This window comes from Notolabrus celidotus, chromosome 6 (genome assembly GCF_009762535.1).
Source record: "Notolabrus celidotus isolate fNotCel1 chromosome 6, fNotCel1.pri, whole genome shotgun sequence".
Classification (NCBI taxonomy): Eukaryota; Metazoa; Chordata; class Actinopteri; order Labriformes; family Labridae; genus Notolabrus; species Notolabrus celidotus.
In genome coordinates this window covers 33,305,443-33,319,892 of record NC_048277.1, presented here as the reverse complement: position 1 = coordinate 33,319,892, position 14,450 = coordinate 33,305,443, and the positions used below count along the sequence as shown (strand labels likewise).

The 14,450-nt window shown below is 42.1% G+C and overlaps 1 long non-coding RNA gene across 1 annotated transcript; it reads right to left on the bottom strand.

Moving 5' to 3' along the window:
• Window positions 1-2,737: 2,737 nt before the first annotated feature.
• On the bottom strand, window positions 2,738-9,426 carry LOC117814910. Its single transcript, XR_004631666.1, has 3 exons — window positions 9,369-9,426; window positions 9,077-9,214; window positions 2,738-2,837 (listed from the first exon to the last, which is right to left on the bottom strand). It is a non-coding gene; the product is annotated as an uncharacterized LOC117814910 (long non-coding RNA).
• Window positions 9,427-14,450: the final 5,024 nt, after the last annotated feature.

The following is a 14,450-nucleotide window of genomic DNA, read 5'->3' as shown; positions in this document are numbered from 1 at the left end:
TTTTTTTATTGATTAAATACATTTTAAAACTGCTTTCTCTGTACTCAAAAAATGCTAAGGTAACATTGTCAATCCAATGCGGAAACCTAAATATTAAAAAACGGTCTGATGCTTTAAGTTTTATTTTCAAAAGTTAAATGTGTTTTGAGAAAAATAATGAAAAGGTGGCTCATGAAATGACCGACAACTTTGTTTGAAACACAAAACCACTCATGCCGAGGTCAGACCACACAATCCTTTTTTTAAAAGTTATATTTTTTGAGGCCTTTTTTACCTTTATTGATAGGACTGCTGAAGATAGACAGGAAAGGGTGGGAGTAGAGAGTGTGGGAAGACAAGGACTATAGCCTCTGTATACAGGGCGTGCTAAGATCACTAGGCCAAGAGCACCCAACACACACAATCTATGTGTCTGTTACGGTAGTAACTGTCAGAAAAAGCGATCACAGAGCCGTTAATTCACACCGTGACAATAGATATGTTGGACAAGCTTATAATTAAATTATTTACTTATAACAAAGTAAATTCAATATGGTAAAAACTGCCTTAAAAGCAGCCGAAGATGGAGATTTAACTGGTGTGACAGTGAAAGCCTTTTTTTTTATTAAATAGATGCATTTTAAAGGTGACATATCACACTTTTTTCATCAATATATATTGGTCTAAGAGGTCCCCAAAACATGTCTTTAAAGTTTATGCTCAAAAAAACACTTTGAAATCAGATTTTGGTCTGCCTGAAAAGTCCTCTTCTTCAGTCCTCCTCAGAACACTCTGTTTTCTCTCTGACCACGCCCCCTCAAGAAGTGGATGTGGCCTTGGCTCTCCAGCACGTTGATCTAATGTTTACATGTTGGCTGAATATACACGGCTGCTCACAGACCCGCGTTACTTCAACCCTCTGAATCTGATCCAGAATCTGATCCTGACGGAGAGGCGCCTGTAGCAGGACCTTTCTGAAGGATTGGTCACAGATTTAGTGTTTCTTGTTGTTTTATTTATCAGTCAGACTACACGGCGGTACCCAACCAGTCATCACATCCCGACCCACTTCCTCATGACTGATGTGTTGACATTGGAAAGCAGAGGGGCTTGGCTCCACGACATCTAAAATGTTAACTGCACTTACTCACCAGGTTCCTGAAGTGTGTCTAACATTTCCCACCAATGTTTCTCTTCTTCCGCTCAGTCATAGTCGACCCTCTATGACTCATCAAAAAGGCACAGTCTCCTACTTCCATATCACAGCACCCACTTTATAATTCTTCCTGTGCTTTGCTCTTTTGTTCGTCTATGCCTGTGACTTTTGAGCATGAAGAGCGCTCTATGTTGGTCATGGTCAACCTCACTGGTGTGATGGAACACGCTGTAGAAGGCAGAGAGAAAAATCCAACATGCTACTCTTTCTTTCAGAAGGGGGCCAAGTTGTGGCCTTGATTTTCGCTTACTATGACACACTACATGAGATAAAACACAGGATAGCAGACTATTCAAGACTAGTATTCACTGTTTTATGTGGTTTTATTGACCCAGTTCCTGTGTTTGGCATCTTGTGCATTTCTTTGAAGGCACAAAATCCAAAATGATGAGCTCAAAGGTGATAAAACGGCTGATTTGAATGTGATAAGGTGATAATTTAAGCAACTCATTCTGTCTCACACACTGCAAACAGATACATTTTTATTGCAAAAACATTGTTTGTATTGATTCAATACAAACTGTGTACATATAATAGTTTGAGTATGGGTGTTAGCTACTTAAATAATGATATATACAGTTTATATTGGCTTATTATGTCATAAAACAACACTCTGTGGCTGTACATAAACCTGAATGGATGTTGCAGCTCAGTTCTTCCATTCTAGTCCTTCAAGCTAAGCTAAAGTCCTCCCTTCAGCCTCTGGGTCAGCTCCCACAATGCACCTGTGTTGTAGCCCACTTCCCTGTACGTGACTGTAGTGTCTCCTGCCACCACGCTGCCCTGATCCCTCGTTTCTTTCACCTTCTCTTATCCCTCCATCCTCCTTACCGTCACTGATTGGATTGAAAGGACACCTGCCTGCTTTCATTCTGCTGTTTGTGAAGCGCTTTCACTAATAACCTTACCTGCTGATCTCCCTGATACTGTTTCCACTCTTACATACCGTCACTTTTCTCACTGTAGTCTTTCCCTGACGTTACTTTCTACACCTCACCATGATATATGTATGTTTTGGTAGAGCTAAAAAGGAGAGGGATGCTTTTTTGTGGGTCTACATTTGTTACCAAGCCTTCTGTGCATCACTGCCATAACCATGAATGCAGCTGTCATTTCCTCCGTGCAATTAGCTGTGTGTTTGGAAAGGTCCATGTGGATGTGAACCCTCCAATTAAAAAGATTAAAAAAGAGCAGGAAACAGGAGTGTGCCATGTGTAACACAATGTTGACTTGGTTCAAGCGGGGGTGTCTGCAGACAGACAGACAGACTGTAAGGGATTCTCTCCTACTACACCTCATCTTAACATCACAGCTCACAGCAAGTCACTATAATATCAGATAACGCTGGGAAACACCCCACTGTGCCTCTGGATAAAAGCATCTTTTTAGTAACACAGAGCGACAGCAGGAAGTTTAAAAACACACACCTGAATGCACACTGACAAATAATCATGCTCAGGGGGAAAGACTTTAATAAGCAAGGCTTTAATGACACAGACACAGCTCGCTTCTTCTCATCACTCTAATGGTTTGTTGACCTTTTCACTGAATGCCACGACGGAAGAGTCACTTCCAATCTTCCAGTCTCTTCTCCCAACAAAAAAACCTTCATCTTCTCCAAACCGGGCCCCTGTCGAAGTCACTATAGGATTCAAGGATTCAAGGTTTTTAATCACAAGCTGTCATGAGATGGAAGGAAATTTTGTTTCTCAGGTCCCGTATAAATCCACAATAAGAACACACAATTAAAATAAGAAGACAACAATAATACATATAAAAATATAAATATTGTGCATATGTGAGGAATAGATTCATTGAGTTGTTTTGTAATAGTGCAATTGAATGTGCAAATTTTGAGGTAGCAGTTTTATTGTACTGTTCATGTCAGAGTCTGTTTAGTTTCACTGAAGTTAGATACAAACCCCTGATCTCATTGCTGATCTTGTTTTGTACACCTGCGGGTCTTGCTTTCTCAGTCAAATGTTGAATATCTGTTGTGAAATGTGTATAACAAAGCTTTTTCTTCAGCATTTAGACCTTGTTGTTGGACACCTACCCCCAAGCAGATGTTTTAGTTAGATACAAACCCATCAAGTATTCTTGGTAGATCAGAATGTGTGCAATAATTACAGCTACCACTAGATTTATATATTTCAAACAAATACACAGAAACATGTCTATCCAAATTAAATTATTGGAGATGCATTGTGACAAAAGGACTTAAACTCTATAGTCCACGTCAACACTGCAAAAACTTCAAACTAAGCTTGTGTTTTTTGTCTAATTTCTAATAAGGAAATATCTCACCGACTTGAAATTAGCCATATTTATTTCATGTTTATTATTAGAGCCCTGTGATAGGTTGGCGACCTGTCCAGGGTGTACCCTGCCTTCCGCCCGTAGCCAGCTGGGATAGGCTCCAGCCCCCCGTGACCCCTAATGGGATAAGTGGTCAAGGTAATGGATGGATGGATGGATGGATGGATGTTTATTATTAGAAGTCTAGATAGATGTCCCAGGTCAAGGCAGTGCAAGTCAAAATAAGTCCTGAATTGTTGCAATGAGTGGAAAAAAAAGAGATGCCAATGGGGTCAGCATTTCCAAAACTGTCATCAATAAACTTCAAAACTCTGCTTCAGAAACCAATCACGTCTTTGTTCCATACAATCTCTGGTTTGGACCAATCAGAACAAAGTATTTAATACTGGGTGATAAAATAATCTGACCAAGTATTGTTCTTTCATTGATTGCCTTGTACAAAGAGAGCACAGTCTACCTAAGTCAAATTCCTTGTGTGTTCAAGCATACCTGGCCAATAAAGCTGATTCTGATTCTGATTGTGATTCTAAAACATGTCTGCCAAATATACCAAAGCACCAAGTTTGCAATAAACCATACACAGTTCCAAGAAAGTCCTGCATTTAGCCTTGTTTAATAGAAGTTTTATAAAAAACTACAGACACAACTAAAAGAACAGACGCTTCAGCCAACATAGATTTGTCAGCCTAAGACAGGAGGAGCAGTCAAACATCCGCCTCATCCTTCAATGACGACTTGCGATGAAATCTTTGAGAACAATAACCTCACGGCTCACTGTATCCTCTTCATAACCCTGCTTCTTGAGTGTTTTTGGAATAGCTACTTCCTCAATATCCACTCCTACCTCTTGTCAAGAGACTTGCCAACAACTTTAACCCCCCCCCAGACGCCTACCCATCCTGCTCCCTATAATCCCCACCAGGTGTTGAGGAGCTCAAGCCAACACACTGCCCCCCCCCCACTTGCACCCTCTCTTTCCTCTCCTCCCTCCTCCACTTCATCATGCCTCCATTCCTGGAATCAGACATCTCATCCCCACCGGCGAGAAGAAACACTTTGTTTCTGGCAGCCTGTGCTGTTGTTGGCTTTCTTTTGGCCCCCCCTCCCTTACAGATCAACCCTTCTCGCCCTCCTCTTTCCCTCATCTGCACTCTTTCCGCCATCCAAACTCCAGCGTCCGGATGTCCTAGGTCCATCTGTCAGCGAGTCTATCCCCAGACTGCAGAAAGGGAGGGGAGGGAAGAGAGGAAGGAGATGATAGACGAAAGAAAGTGAGAAGAGTAGCCAAAGGCCTCCGATGAGACGGCCCTGTTTGTCAAAAATGTCTCCAAGATTTGATGAATAGAATTACACATTCACTCAAAAGGTAAGAGGCCGTACATCTAGTGACTTCAAGGCATGCCATCATCCAACCTCTCTGCAGCTCTCTTTGCATAAAACAGAAGAACCTGGAGTCCTGCTTTTAAGTTAACTTTTATCTCTTTGTCTACCTCTTTAGACGTAAACGGTTTTCCAGAGTGATTTCTCAGAAAGGCATGTTCTGGAGACATGGTGATCTTCCCATGGGAAGATGAGCGTCTTCCCCTGTTTTCCCCTCTGAGGCCTTGATTTCACGCATCATCAATCGTGACCTGTGTAACCCAATAGGAACCCTTTGTTCTCTACATCAAAGAAGTCCCACTGGACCAGAGATCAATCGGCAATTGATGGCACAAGGCGGATTCCACCCGTTTGAATAGCCATCAATACCGTGACCAATGAAGGGGAATCCCTCTTCAGGAGATTGATTGATTTGATAAAGTGTCTTCCTCTCTGATTCCCAGCACAACTGTTTTCTCCCCCCCTGCTTTAGCTGGTCACTTTATTACCAGGAAATCTTATTTTCATCAGGCGGTTTTATCCTCTGTGAACTCTCTGACTTTCTCCAGATTGACTTTACTCCAGACACGACAAATTTTAATCAGGATGTTCTGATCGTCAAAGCACAGGAACAAAACCAAGAAGGACAGATTATTGTTTTGTCCAGTGCTCAAAATGGAAAATATAAGTGCTGGTACTCATCTTATTCACTCTTTGGCATGAGAATGATGTGGCCAGTATCAGAAAATCATTCATAAAGCATTATTAGGCTGTTTTCGAAAATGGCCTGTTACATACTACCTACGAATGTAGTAGGCAGTACCTACTGCATACTACTAGGTACCACACATTATGGTTTCAATCTGATACCAAGTAACACAAGGCCAGAATCATCGATATCCATACCGATACTTTCTATTATTAAAAGTATCTTGTGTACTTTGATGTATTACAACTACCTGCTGAGGAAGTTGAACTCTTTTAATGTCAGTAAGAGGATTTTAAGTAACTTTTATTGTTCTTTTATTGAAAGCCTTTTAACCTTTTCTTTTGTCTGCTGTTTCGAGGGCTTACCTATCAAAAAGAAGAACAGCCTGCAGAGCATTGTAAAAGTTTGCTCCAAGATCACAGGAGTTAAACAGAGAGACTTGTGTTCCCTCTGGGAGAACCAGGCGCTGAAGAAAGTGAAAAACATTATCGGCCAGCCCTTACATGTCCTTCGTACCAAGTTTGTACTTATGCCTTCAGCTCGCCGTTTTTATGCACCCGTGAGGAGAACTAACCGGTATTCAAAGTCTTTTATCCCGTCTGCTATCAGGCTTTTAAACTCAGACGGCAGTCTTTCTAGTCATTTTAAATAACATTGGTATGACAAGAGATTATAATGTCTTTTAAACGTTGTCATATTTTACTGTTATTTATTTATTACATTTATTACTTATGCTGTCCTCCACAGACCCTCTAGTCCCGTGTACAGACCCGGTGCATGACTTGTAGCATGTATATATGATGGATGTGTTGTATATGTTAGATGTTGTATGGTTGTTGTATGGTAAGCTATGAATGAATTGCCCTTCCTGAATCTGAATCTGAATCTGAATCTGAATTACATGCATGTTACTACACAGAAGAGTTCATTTGCAAAAACAGTTAACTCACTTTTGAAAAATAAAAAAAAAAATGTTTCAAAAAACACATTTTTCTAATACTAGCTTTTGGTATGATCAATCAACTGATGTTAAGTGGCTTTGACTAAGTCAAAATGATTTTACTAATCAGAGATATCTTGAAAATGTAACTTTATTAGGAATCTATATCATCAAGAAACATTTTTTTTTTAAAAATGTATAAAAACTGAGTTATCTGGGGCGCTGGTGGCCTAGCGGTCTAAGCGCCCCACATGCAGAGGCTACAGTCCTCGTCGCAGGGGTCGCCGGTTCGATTCCCGGCCTGTCGACCATCTCCTGCATGTCTTCCCCCGCTCTCTACTCCCCACATTTCCTGTCTCTCTTCAGCTGTCCTATAAAATAAAGGCAAAAAGGCCAAAAACAAAAAAACAAAACAAAAAAACCCCAGAATTATCTGTTTTTGCAAATGAACTCTTCAAATACTCTGCCTGAAGCATTTCCCTCCTCCTCCTCCTCCTCCTCCTCCTCCTCCTCCTCCTCCTCCTCCTCCTCCCTTCTTTTCCCTTGAAACTCAGAGTTCTCTTTGACATAGATTTCTATCAATTTTAACAAATTGGTGGTGTTACCACAGTAGCGGAGTAAAACTGAGTTCCCCCCATCAAAAAAGAAGAAAAAATAAAAAGTTGAACGATCGCTGTGCATTGTGGGAAACAGTATGCAGAGAGACTGGTCCGATGCATACTGTGAAATTTCCTGAATCAGTGGACATCCGGGGAGTTTTGGCATACTGCAGATTTTGTTCTTTTTCACATACTACATACTGAATTTTGGCCAAATCAGTAAGTACTGCTAGTATAGTATGCAGCTTCAAAAACAGCCTTAGTCTTCTATTCCCTCAGATTATCCATCACTGAAGAGACTTGCAAGTTAAAGTTAAGTTGTTGTTACTCTCTAGTGAAAACAGACAAGTGAACGTCATGAAATGCCTGCAAAAGGATGTAAAGGTGAAGTATTGCACCATATTATAGGTGCATTTTGGATCTCTAATATGCAGAGGACAGGAAATGGTACTGACAGCTGGTAAGAAGTCCTGATACACAAATAGTGGCTGTACCGTGTATCAGAATGTATTCACAGGATGAATTTTGAGGGACTAGTTTCTTCAGTTTCTCCTTTGATAAGCCTCCAGTCCTATTATACCCAACAGTCTGTGCCTGTCCATGTCTCCCCGTGTACTGTCCCTCTTTGCTAAACAGGCTGTGACCTCCTGACCTCACAGCCGGTCTTCCTGAACAGAGAAGGGAAATGGGAAAGAGGCCTGTGTTGTGGCTGAGCCATGATCAGGCGCCAGGAAGGCAGGAAGTGAAGTTTTTCTCATAAACAATAAGGATTCAGCACTTTTAAGCAAGAGGCACAGAACTGTTTGTTCACATGAGGCTCATAAACAGACAAAATAATAATGATAGGCATCAGCAGTGAATACTAAACAACTTCGGTATGCTTCAGTCACTGTGTGTACCCAGCCCAAAACTTTTCTTGAATGTTACCTCACTCACTGAGCGGTGTCAGTCAGTGAGCGTTGGTGGGAAAAACTAACACAGAAACAAAATGAATTGCAAAGAGAAGACCTGAACCCAGACTCCTCAGGAAACCTTATTCCTAGGAGCCAGTCAGAAAAGAGTTTAAAGGAGAAGGGGCTCAGGAACGTTACATCACAAGTTATCCCATAGGGTGAGCAGGATGTTGACCCCTTGCTTGGTTTAAGTTACTTTGTAGTGCTTGGTGACTTAAATATGCTCTCAGCAACTCTGCTATCATTGCCTGGATTGCAGGACAGGATGTTGCTTCCTATCAGAGATGGTTGGGGCCCAGTAGCTCCTCAGGCTGCTCTAGCATCTGTGCTGTCACTATTCCCAGACTCCCAAGACCAGCCTGAGATGTTTCTGCCACAGTGTCAACAGGTAGAAGAGCAATGTGCTGGAACTTCTTTCTGTAGCTTGATTTTGTACGTCGTGTGTGATCAAGTTGTCCCTGGCATCACTTTTCCTGTTGAGAATGAACCACCATTGTTTTGAGTTTGGACCAAGAATCAAGTATTTAAAACTCCTGTGAGGCTCTTTCAGTTGAGGTCAGCTTTGGCGACCTCTGAGGACAAAGTTGTACCCCTGGTCTCATTGCTGATCTTGTTTAGTACACATGGAAGTCATACTTTCTCAATTAAATGTGAAATATGATGTGAAAAGTCTGTTTCTTCTGCATTCTTAGAGCTTGTTGTTTGACACCTACCCCAAGCTGTTTTAGGTATCAAAAATTACAACATACAAATTGTCAGTCTTGTCACTGATGGTCTCATTTGTGTTTGTAGGTCAGGTAGAGGCATCCAAAGGATTTCAGCCTGTCTCATAACCAGCCAAAAACTCATCACAGTGGCTTCAACAAATGGAAATAACTGTACTGTCAGTCACTAATAATCATCAGACACAGTTGTTGTGCCATCACGCCCTTCCATTTTCATGAATTAGTGTTATAATGGACCAGTTACCATCCCTTCACATCTATGTTACTGAGAACTTACTTTAAGGGTCATCTGTAGGGCCAGATGAGTATTGCCCCTTTATTCCAGAAAGAAGTGGGACCCCTTCCCCATGCAGCAGTGAGGGGCAGGGCCAAGACGTTGAGCCAGAGCCTGGGACGTGGGATTAATCAAGTCCGTCTGATAAAAGATTTATGTGAAAGAGTTAAATGGGACCAGGTGCATGACGTTGCATTCAATGCAACACTGCCAAACAATTACCTGAAAACATACGAGTCACCACATGGTTCACTGATGGTTGTAGTTTAACTGTAACTAAGATAAGATAACTCACTTATGTTGGTTTCCAATTACTCCTCCATGATGACATATGGTATGGATCAACTCTTTGGCATTCAGTGACGGCTTGGCTGTGACTCTGATCCATTCTTAAGTCTACACTCATATGCTAAAGGTAAATGATCATCAGCTACATCCTGGTACTTTCCATGACAACAGTCCACCCAGCCTTGACCCATAAATCTGGAGACAAGCTTTAATTCTCCAAGAGATTACTGTGCGCCGAAAGTATCCATGTTGATACAGATTTTAAGGGACAGTAATTTTGTGAATGAATCATTTTTGTCTTTGGATCACATGTCTGTAGAAAACGTGGAAATACTTTGTACACAGTAATGTTTCTCTTAGAAAAGCAGTAACTCAGAAAGCAGGCAGCTTGACACCTGATCTCCTCATCATCCCATCCCATCAGCCCTCAGTCCAGCTTTGCTCTCTTTCCTTCTGGCTGCCTCCTGTATCCCATACAGTCATCTCTGGCTGTGGTACAGTAACCCCCACCCCTCTAGTCTTGGCAGTCTACTGTAGTGAGCCAAGCAGGCGAAGGGCCAGTCAGTGAGCAGCCGGCCGTGGGACGGTGACGTTTGATCTCTAGGGAGGCACCGTCAGCGCTGAGCCTTCTTCGGATGAAGCGCTTTGTGATTAAGTGGCATTAGCGGCACGGAGATCCTTTAAGACACTGCAACCATGCACGAGACCTGTGGGCAGCTGGCCCTGTGCAGGGCTGATGGGATTGGAAGAGTTGTGGCAGCAATGGGAGTCAGGTCGGATAGGGATATGTGAAGGGGAGAGTAGTCCAGCGTTGCCGACTCTGGTCTGGTTCAAATCCTTAATACCACCGGTGGGGGTGGATATGGTGTGCCAACGCCAAGGATTAGGGGTATTTTGCCTTTCATCCTCTGTGGGAACGGAAATATGTGTGTGCCGAAAAATGAGTGGAGGGAGGGGAGGGGAATGCACGTGTGCCCTTGGATAGATGAATATGACGTATGGATGACTGTAAAGAAGGGCTGTTTATGGATCAGAATGAATAATTGAGTGCAAAGAGGGCTGGATGTACACACAGACAATAACAGCATGTTTTCTTTTTTTGGACCGTTCATGTATTTGTGTGTTTGTGCCCACGTGCCGGCCTGGCTTGTGTGTTCGATGTGGCTACAAGTGGTGACAGTTGGTGGCCCAGGTTGCCCAGCAGTGACAGTGGTAATCTCTGCATCTCGGGCATTTGGCTATAACAGCTTTCAACTCTGAGTGTAAAGCAGCAGTCTGCTCACTGTCTCTGTGTCACAGTCACAGCTGCTACGACGCTGAAAGGAAACCTGCTGTCAGTCGATCGGAACACATGACGTTTACATGGTGTCATTTAACCTAGATCCAAAGATAATGGTGACAAAAAGACGGGTTACTTTGCAGTCAGGTGAGCTCACAGCTTTACGTCCGACTGTTACATCTGGCACTTTGTGAATGAAGCTCCTTCTCTTGAACTATCAACATCTGCTAGGGAAAATGCATTCTGAAGAGCGCAAACATCTATCAACTTAAGTATTGGAAAAAGGAATGCATGTGCTTCAACTAATGCTTGTATTGCATCACTTAGAGGAGAAAAACAATAACAAAGTCCCAACAAAAAAAAAGGGGCAATACACATTGTCTGGAGGACTTTCAATCTTTTGTAACAGGATTTCCTCAAGCACGTTGCACCAAAGTTCAGCGGCTCCCACTGCAAATGTTGGATTATCTTTGAATCTTTGATCTCAACTTTTGAACAGCTAAATGGAGACCGCGTCCTCTTAGCTGAAGCAAATTAACTACTCTGCCCAAAAACCCAAGTTATTGTTTGTCTTCAGAAGCGTGTAAGACTCCTGGCTTAAGTCCCTCAGAGTTCCTTGAAGCTAATTTCTTCCCTGCCGCTCAGTCGGTCAAAGGTCATCCCTTGCACTAATTGTTCCAAAGGGGATGGAGTAGAGCAAGGCCTGTTCTCCTGGACTGACTCCAGACATCTGAACAATGGTGACCCACTGTGTGGGTGGTGTGAGTGAGTGACAGCCTGGGTGGCCCACAGCTATGCTACACTGGAGGGGGTTGTGGGGTCAAGTCAAGCAGTCAGTTCTTGTTTTGCTGTGCAAACCGGACTCTTTACCTTTTACAAACATTTACAAAGCACCCAGCACACTTCAGAGAGTTGTGTAAATAGTACACAGACTTAAACATCACTCTCATGTTGGTTAAACATGAGATGTGAGAGGAATGCAAAGCTTGGGATGGAGAGAGGAACTCCGAGTTATACAAGTACACATCGGACATACCAGAGATTCAGATTAAATCATAAGGTAAAGCTTCAGCCAGAGTTGATTCACTCTGCGTTAGATCTCCGTAATGGATAACTGTGGAGTACAATTACACGGCAAGAACATCCGAAAACAACACAGTGTTTCAAGTTGAATTTGACTTTTTTCCACAGTAAATTGGTACTCAGCTGAAGTAGACTCAGCCTACGTATATATTTGTCCATCTTAAATTCTGAACTTGCAAGAAATGTTCCAATTGCACCATGAAACAGCCGTTATCAACCCTCGACTGTACACCACACAGTTTAGTGTACAGTCAAAGGGTGATTTCATGGATGTACTGAGATAGCTCAATCATGCTGTGATGCAGTCTGCCCATAAGTCTGGAAGTTAGTTTGCCTTACTTTGTTCTTATCGCTGCTTAATCAATTTCCAACAACCAGTTTTCACTTTGTGCATACATGTTGGAATAGGAGGCAACTTCACCCAAATTGCACCAACACTTCTGGACACACTTATGTAAAACATAATTTTCTCTTGCAAAATTAAGATTCAAAGTGACATCCTGTTCCTGTGCTCAAAGAAAGACTTACTTTAGGCCATATTGCCATTTTGCAAAAACTGATTGTAAGGCTCTTTTGGCCAAATTGTATGCAGATGTTAAATAAAATGTGGTTTAATAAATGGTAATACTGACCATGAAAAATCTGTACTTCATCTTGCATTTCCTGTAGTTACCACATTCCAATTTATGCAAAAAATACACTGCACCAGCCTCGCTATGCTTTGTTTCAAGGAATAAATGTGGCTGTTCATCCAGTCAGCCAAAACACAGTGAAATAAAGTTATCCTTTGCACTCATTTTGGGAGACCATCTTTGCTGTTAGTAGCATAGTTTTGTTGATAGTTGCAATATAAAAACTGAATGCAGAGATGTCAAACCAAGCTGTAATAGCCCGTTGTTCTTCCAGGCAACCAACTCTGTCCACCAAACAACAGATTCTGTAGCTAAAGCCTTGTTTACATGAGAAAAGCCCCATTTAGAACAGTTAAGTCTTTCTTTGGCGTTTTAAAAAGATCCACATTAAATGAAAACATTGTGAAAAAAAATCCATGTGCGCTCAAATCCGCAAAAAGTGACTAAGTATGCATGCTGGTATTAGTTGGCGCTATAACTTTTACAATTAAACACCACTAATGGACGTCAGATGCACACATTAAAGACGGTCTTCAACAGAGTGGTGTTAGGTCACCATTTGCCAGTTTACACAGCAACAGAAAGGGTGCGTTTCTAAAGGTTCCACTCTGGAACATGGTTTCAGACGCTCAAAACGTCACTTCCGGATACAGGAATGGTGGTACTGTACCATCTCCTATTGAATATGTTTCTGCGTATACAGCTCCTAATGCACAGAAAACATTGGTAACCAATGGAAGTACTTTTCACACCTAATTGGACAGATAGAGATGAAGTTGTGTTTTTTTCTTAATCATTGTCACAAGCTCTTTTACAAGCTGAGAAATGAAAGCTGGATGTACCTGATTCATGGTTTGGGAAAGCCAAATGCTACATGGCAGGTCTTCCTCCTCTGGTTGGTCCCACTAACCAGATACTCATAGTAATAACTGCTACAGCATCCTGATTACAGGGGCCACTTCACTTAAGGTCACAAAACAACCAGCAAATCAGCAACAAACAACCGCATAATGGCCCTCATCCTGCCCGCCATCCCATCATCCCCAGCCCAGTCATTACCCACGCTGCTTCAGGGCCTCCTTCCTTTCCCAGTGTTTACCGCATTCCTCCCATACTTTTCAGCCTGACTTGCATGGGAAGCTCCAGAACATGCCAGGATATCTGTGTGTGTCTGCGTGTGGGACAGAAACAGCTGTCGAGGAGCGAGGGGTCTTGCCTGAACTTGTTGGTCTCAGCTCATTTCCTGACTTGTGGTTGCTGTTGTGAAGACTGCAGGGATGTTATTGAGGCTGAGGGAGGCCACGCGGCGCCGGAATGCATCAAGCTCAGACCTCATCATCTGCTATCACGAGGAGTTTGTTGTCTTTTGTTCGGACTCTCTGTACAGACACTTTTTTGTCCTAAAGAACTTCCTCGAAGACGTCAGCATGTAAATAATACCTAAGTAGCTGTTTATATACGAACTGTATCTAATCTGAAAGGTCTGTTACTTAACAAATACAGATGTCCTCAGATTCTCTTTAAACAGGCTCCTCAATGTTGAGATTAAATCAGCTAATGCTCCCAATATACAAGCTGTAATGCCTTCATATATTTTCTCATACAAGATTCATTCTTGGCTTTGAAAAGGTGAAACTTCCCTCGATTTTTATGGCTGCAATCCAAAATATCCTACGATAGTGCAATCCTATTTCGTGTGTTCACATCATTGATTGTCCATAAATATGGACAACACGCATCCATCTCCTCCCATTGTATAGAATGAAGCAAAAGTACTGCTGCAAATGTTGCTGACATATTGTGCAGGTGACGTATTTTTTAGCTAAGACACGCACAGAAGCGATCTGACTAATGGAGACACTCCTTCCACTAACCAAAACTTACCAATGAACAACGACGATCCCTTAAGTTGGTACAATCTACAGCAGAACAGTTTCTTGTGTTTTTTGAAGCTGACACTTGTGGTTATGTTAAGTTTAATAATAATACATTTTATTTATAAGAGCACTTTTAAAGGTGACATATCATGCAAAATGGACTTTTTAATGGTTCTCTACCTGAAATATGTGTCCCTGGCATGTCTACAAACCCCCCG